Raw genomic sequence first — 7,055 nt, 5'->3', positions numbered from 1 at the left:
TTAGAGACTTCCTCCCACATACTTAACTTAGTTCCCACCAAGAAGGTTTCCAAGACTCCTCACGAGATGTGGACAGGGAAGGCTCCCTCGTTGGCACATATCAAGGTTTGGGGTTGCGAGGCTTTCGTAAGACAAGAGACTCACGACAAGCTAGAACCTCGAAGTGAGAAGTGCTATTTCATCAGCTATCCACAGAAGTCTTTTGGCTACCTTTTCTATAGACCGAGTGACAATGTTGTCTTCGTTGCTAGAAGAGGAGTTTTCCAAGAAAGGGAATTGATAAGCCAAGAAGACAGTGGGAGGCAAATTGAACTTGAAGAGATTCAAGATCAAAATGATGAAGGAACCTATGACACTGGCACTTAACTTGAGGAGAAACTCATGTTGAACCTGTTGACGAGTCCTTACCTCTTCGACGTTCCACTAGGGCTAGTGTTCCACGCCAGTTTTATGGTTTTCATATCACTACTGAAGGGGATACATTTATTAATGATAGTACACTAGTAAATTTGGATGAACCTAGCAGCTATAAGGAAGCCATGGCAGGCCCAGAGTCTACGAAATGGAAAGAGGCGATGGACAGCGAGATTCAGTCCATGTACGACAACCAAGTCTGGAATTTGGTTGATAATGTACCGGGTCGTAAGACAGTCGGGTGCAATTCGATCTTCAAGAAGAAGATGGACATGGATGGGAAAGTGCATACTTATAAAGCGCGATTGGTTGTGAAGGGCTTTACTCAAACTCCCGGAGTTGACTATGATGAGACATTCTCACCAGTTGCGAAGATAAAGTCTATTAGGGTGATGCTTGCCATAGCTGCATTTCATGATTATGAAATATGGCAGATGGACGTGAAAACCGCTTTCCTTAATGGAAAGTTAGCTGAGGATGTCTACATGAATCAGCCAGAGGGTTTTGTCGAAGCGAAGCATCCAAATAGAGTATGCAAGCTTGAGAAATCCATTTATGGATTGAAACAAGTGTCTCGCAGATGGAATCTTTGTTTTGACGAGAAGGTTAAAGAGTTTGGCTTTCTACGAAGCGAAGATGAATCTTGTGTGTATGTCAAAGCAAGTGGGAGTATAGTGAGCTTCCTCGTATTATATGTCGACGACATACTACTCATAGGAAACGATGTCCCAACCTTGCAGGAGGTCAAGTCCTGGCTTGGGAAATGTTTCGCTATGAAGGACCTCGGAGAGGCTGCTTATATTCTGGGAATAAGAATAGTAAGAAACAGGGAAAAGAGACTGATAGGACTCAGTCAGGATACATACTTGGACAAGGTACTAAAGCATTTTAGTATGGAAAATTCCAAGAAAGGGGAGTTGCCAATCCAAAGCAATACCAAGCTGAGTAAGACTCAGAGCCCGAGTACAGAGGCAGAGATAGTTGATATGAGCCGAGTACCTTAAGCTTCCACAGTAGGCTCTATCATGTACGCTATGACTTGTACTCGCCCTGATGTGGCCTTCGCTTTGAGCATGGTCAGCAGATATCAAGGGAATCCTGGTAGAGCTCATTGGATTGCAGTTAAGAATATTCTTAAGTAACTTCGGAGGACCAACAAATGGTTTCTAGTCATCGGTGGGAGTGATGACTTAAGGGTACGAGGGTACAGTGACGCTAGTTTTCAGATGGATCGGGATAACTTCCGATCGTAGTCGGGCTGGGTCTTTACCCTAAATGGAGGAGCAGTGACTTGGAAAAGTTCCAAGCAAGAGACCGTAGCTGATTCAACGTGCGAGTCTGAGTATATTGCGGCGAGCGAAGCGTCAAAGGAGGCTATATGGTTGAAGAACTTCATTGGAGACCTTGGAGTTGTGCCATACATAAAAGAGCCGATGGAAATTTTCTGTGATAATGAAGGAGCGGTTGCCTTAACCAAGGAACCGAGAGATCAAGGCAGATCTCGACATATTGACTAGAATATACCATTTCATCAGACATCGGGTAGAAGAGGGACTCCTCGTTGTGAAGAGGGTATCATCAGAAGAAAACCCAGCAGATCCCCTTACGAAGGGACTGAGTAGGGTCAAACACTTGTAGCACGCTAGGAGCATTGGGATGAAAGATGATATAAGTTTGGATTAGATAGGAAATGTGTAATAGATAGTTTGTACTTGACATTCGATGAATAAATAAAAAGTGTTATTTATGAGTAAAGCTACTATCTTGTGTTGGTTATTTATCTATTGTTTCCATTTTTTTTTTGCATGTTTTGACTTCCTGAATGATAGGATTATTCAAAAAGGTCCGCAGTCGGTCATATTTTGGAAGTAGATATGAATGAAGACTGTCATGAATTATTTGTAGATTGTCTAAAAGGTTTAGACATAGCAAAGATTTGCTACAAAGTTTATGAGTGCTTATGAATATGAGTTGAGCATTGGATTAAATCCGAGTTTTCTGTATCACTTCGTGGTGTTTTACCTTAAGTGATCGCAAAGCGATAACATCATATAGTCTTAAAACTTAGAGATATGGTTGTTGTTTACTGGTTGGTTATACATTGATAATGTGTAAACGCATCAGTAACTTGATGTTATAAATCCCATTATTGTGTATTCTATGAGAATAAAAGTGATATATTGGCCACTTGATGATTTGGTTTGACTTATGTGCCGGGCCCGGTCAGAATGAAGTTGATGTGTTTAACTAAATTCTATGTCAAACAAATCAGAAATCGAGGAACTACTGCTGGACAATAAGCATTGTCAGCATGATATCCAGAACAGAGGATTATACGATCCCTTATCTAAAGGACAAGTTGATCAGAGTTGACAGCGAAGTATAAGAGCTACGATTGCTAATCGGATTCTGAAGTCATATGTGAGATGTAGTTATTAGACTTATCCAAGTGGGAGACTGTTGGCTTAGTGTCTAAGCCCGTAACTATATTTGATATGTACTTGACCCGGTTGTGCATGGTCCTTTTGGGTTGCCTTCTCCAAAGCAACTTGACAAGGTAATTTAAGGAGAAAGGGAGAGTATTATGATTTATTAATATATTATAAGAATAATATATTTAAGGAGAAATCATATTTATTTAATTAGTATTCGTCATAAATTAATTTGGTGATCAAAAGAGATTAACTGAATAAAGGGGTATAAACTGTCAAATGTATGATAGTTGAGTTTTGGGTTAAGGTAACCTAATGGGCTTAAGGGGGAACGAAATTATGATGGGTATCCATCATATTTTCATCCAAGGCCTTATTCCAGAAGGTTCCTTGGGCTGCTTGGTGGCTAAGCTGTCCATTAGGGTTTAGACTGAAACCCTAGTAACCTGTAAGTATAAATATGACCCCTAGGGCATTGAATTCGGCTACCACTTGATTCTAAGAGATCCCTAGGCCTATTTCTAGCCTCTCTCTCCCTCTCTCATATTGCCTTCTTACTTGTGGGGTTTGTGAACCATTAGAGGAGTTGCATATGTGACTCTAAGCTCAAGAGAAGAAGAAAGAGAAGATCTAAGCCAACAAGTGAAGAGGTAAACATCTAGATCTGATTCTATATGTTATTTTTGTTATTTGTATGCTAGATTAGGGTTTGTAAGTCTTGGAATCAAAGCATGTTCAATAGAGAAATCTAGATCCAAGCATTAGGGTTTGTATGAGCACATAGGAATGTTTCTTATGCATAAAACCCATCACATAGATATCAATTATACACAAATATAAGTTAAAAGATTTTATAAAACATTTAAAAGCATTTCCTACAATGTAAAACAGTTTAATAACCATTTAAAAGCATTTTGTAATAATTAAAAGAGTTTATTTATAATAAACACAATTTTTTGTGTTTAAACTTGTATCCCCCCCCCCTAAAATAGTGAAAAGTGATAAAATGTAGGGGTATGAACTCACCTTATGATTGGTGATTCCAAATGATTCAAGTAAGGATGAGAAGTTCCACTAATGAAGCCCCGATACACAAATGAGTCCTAATGACATATATTGGTACATATATGTGTATAATTAGTGTATAATACAACTAATCGTGAAGGGAAATAACCTAAGGGACTAAGGAAAATTGACATGAAGTGTTGAATCACATGTGATTCATTAAAGGAAAGTAACACGACACTAAGAGGTGTTTACGACCATAGCTTTACGGCCAAGGGAGTTTACGGCCGTAAACTCATGGTCAAACATGTATATGTGTGTGTTTTAAGATCCTTCAACATCCATTAAGGGTTCAAGGTCTAAGGCTTGCTTATTGGAAGAGTTTAAAATCAAAACATACCATAACATAGAGTTTACGGCCAAGAAGGATCTTGGGCTGTAAACTCATGGTGTTCTTGGGAAATGCACGTTTCAATGGTGTAAATCAAGGCTTCCTAATAGATATGAAGTATAATGAAAGGATACTTACAATATGGAAGCTAAAAGAGTTGATTTCAGGCCAAAGAACAAGTGTGTGTTCTTGGTGAAAATTGAAGATCTAGTCAAAAGATGATTTCCATGGATGAAATCAATGGGTTTAGCTAGTTAAGAAGGGGTACCAACTAATCAAGGGATAGAACATTTACATATATGAAGATCTAGGATGAAAACATGATGATACTTGAGAGAGAATGGGAGATATCGGCCAAGGAAAGGAAAGAATGAAAGAAATGGCTTAGTGTTTCTTATATAAAGGTGAGTTTACGGCCACCTTGAGTTTACGGCGGTAAACTCTTGGTATCTTGGCCGTACACTCCTTTTGATGGAGTTTAAGGCTTGAATGTTATATTGTGGTTCTAGCAGGTACTTCCTAACACTCATTCCTTGAATGTATTGGGCTCATAACACTCAAACAGACACTAAATAGTGCTAAAAGATAGCAGGAGCGATTCTGACTTTGATTGAATTGAATGGATTTTAAAGCAAAAATTTCCGGGTTGTCACATCATCCCCCTGTTAAAGGGAATTTCGTCCCGAAATTCAGATTCGAAAGTGAATACTCACGAATCATGGAAATGATAGGTACTTCTTTTCCTTATGCATATCTTGTCCTGATCGGTGGGAAGGTCTTAGTTTGGCTTCTAGGTTTATTCACATGGCAACACGATCACTCGTAGTCTTGAGCAGTCTCCATCCTGAAGTTCATAATAGAACTCATGCTGGGTTCATCAATCGCAGCCTCGTGTATACGAGTCGTATATAACTAAGATTGAAAAGGCAGTTGAATAAATGATTCTTCTCTAAGATCACATCCAAACAAGGAAAAGAAGTTAAATCGGAATCGCCAATTCTATGCCTGTAGAACCTTGATTATGTACCACCGTTGTGTATACATTCTTCTGCGATAGGTTAACCGTATGGGTCCTTGGTATTGAACTTGATGTACTGTATGAGTGGTTTTCCGAGGAGGTTTGTTGAGGTTACTTCGGGAAAGTTACGAGACATAAGGCACTCTACGAATGAGTACCTCGGAGTTTTGGAACGACGACTTCGTTGGAAAATCGATTACGGGGAAAAGAATTTTTGCACGAAACTGGAACTGTGAGGATCGAATCGACTCAAGTCAAATGACAATGTCTGAATGCTCGGAATAATCGGCGTTAGGCTAGTTCAGAAAGGTGTTACAAAAACACGACGGTGCAACCTATGAAAGAGTTTTAGTACTTTAGTTTCATCTATGATACTACTGCTACGAATAAGGTATACTGCAAAAAGCAAGTACAAGTAGCATGAGAGTCCCAAGAACTGATGGGATCTCGCAGAATGATATGACTCGAGTTGCACTAGTTTTTAAAAGTTTATAAGTCTAACATTATTGCTACGGAATGTACCAGCATTTCAAAGTGGACCCGGAGTAGTCTTTCCTGCGGCGGTGATCATTAGTATCCTTCCATCAGCACCAGTGTTCTTTGTTATTGGGAAATCCCTATTCATGTGCCCCATTTCGCCACACCCGTAGTAAGCCTGGCTAAATCCAGTGCCAGGGACTTGGGAGATAGGTTGTGCCGACGCTCTACAAAAACGAGCAGTATCCCCCTTTCTATTGCAATTTTACAGTGCATCTCATGGCATGCTCCGGTGTGATTAAATGAGCACCTGTCACACTTCGGAAGTGTTCCAGCATAATTATTGGCAGTTGTTGGGTTGACAGGAGTTGTAGCAGCATTAATCTTCGCCTTCTGTGTTGATTTCCTTTTTTATCATTCCAAGACCTTCGCTTGCAGGCATCCCCTTTTGATGACTCAGAGATAGGGGTAACCATGCCTTGACCAACCTCATGTTCAACAAGCCTCTGTGCCAAGCGTTTGACACTATCGAAAGTGATTGGATTGCATGATAAAACATCTCCTTGCGTCGGAGGAGATAATCCCTAGATGTATCTCTATATCTTTTTACTCTCGGGAGTAACCATCTCTGGGCATAGTTCCGCTAGATCACTAAATCTATTAGTGTACGTCACTATATCAGACCCAACCATTGTGAGATTCCAAAGCTCTTCCTCTAGCTTTTGTATTTCGCCTCTGGGGCAGTATTCTTCCCTCATCAGCTCCTTCATGTTCTCCCAACCCATTGAATTTGCCACTGTCAGACCCAGTGACTTCACAGGCCATTCCACCATGTGAGGGCTCTTTCTGTCAAGGTGCAAGCAACGAATTTTACTCTGCTTCTTTCCGGACATTTGTATATCTCAAAGACTGATTCTGTCTTCTCAAACCATTACATCATAGTAAGGACTCCTCCAGTTCCATCGAAAGCTTTGGGGTTCCAATACCTAAATTCCTTATAGGAACATCCTTTCTGATGCACATGGTTATGGGTAATGATACCGTCACCCATCTCGTTGATAATTGTTGCGTTGTAGCGTTCCATGGCTGCGGATACTACAGCAGTGACTGCTGCCTGTAATATTGCAGCATCGAATTGTGGTCGTGGTGGCAGTGGAGTTTGTGCGGTAGGGGTGTTAAAGCGTCTAGGATTTCTTCTAGGAGGCATCTTTTATCTAAATAGATGAAAAGATAAAATAGGGATAAGTTTCCAGGAATGAAGTCAAGTCAAATGTTCTCCGAACTAAGTGCTTCATGTTTTCAAAGTGGTTCTGTAAAC

This window comes from Lactuca sativa, chromosome 3 (assembly GCF_002870075.4).
Source record: "Lactuca sativa cultivar Salinas chromosome 3, Lsat_Salinas_v11, whole genome shotgun sequence".
Lineage (NCBI taxonomy): Eukaryota > Viridiplantae > Streptophyta > Magnoliopsida > Asterales > Asteraceae > Lactuca > Lactuca sativa.
The sequence above is the reverse complement of the archived record's forward strand: the minus strand, read 5'-3'. Positions refer to the sequence as shown.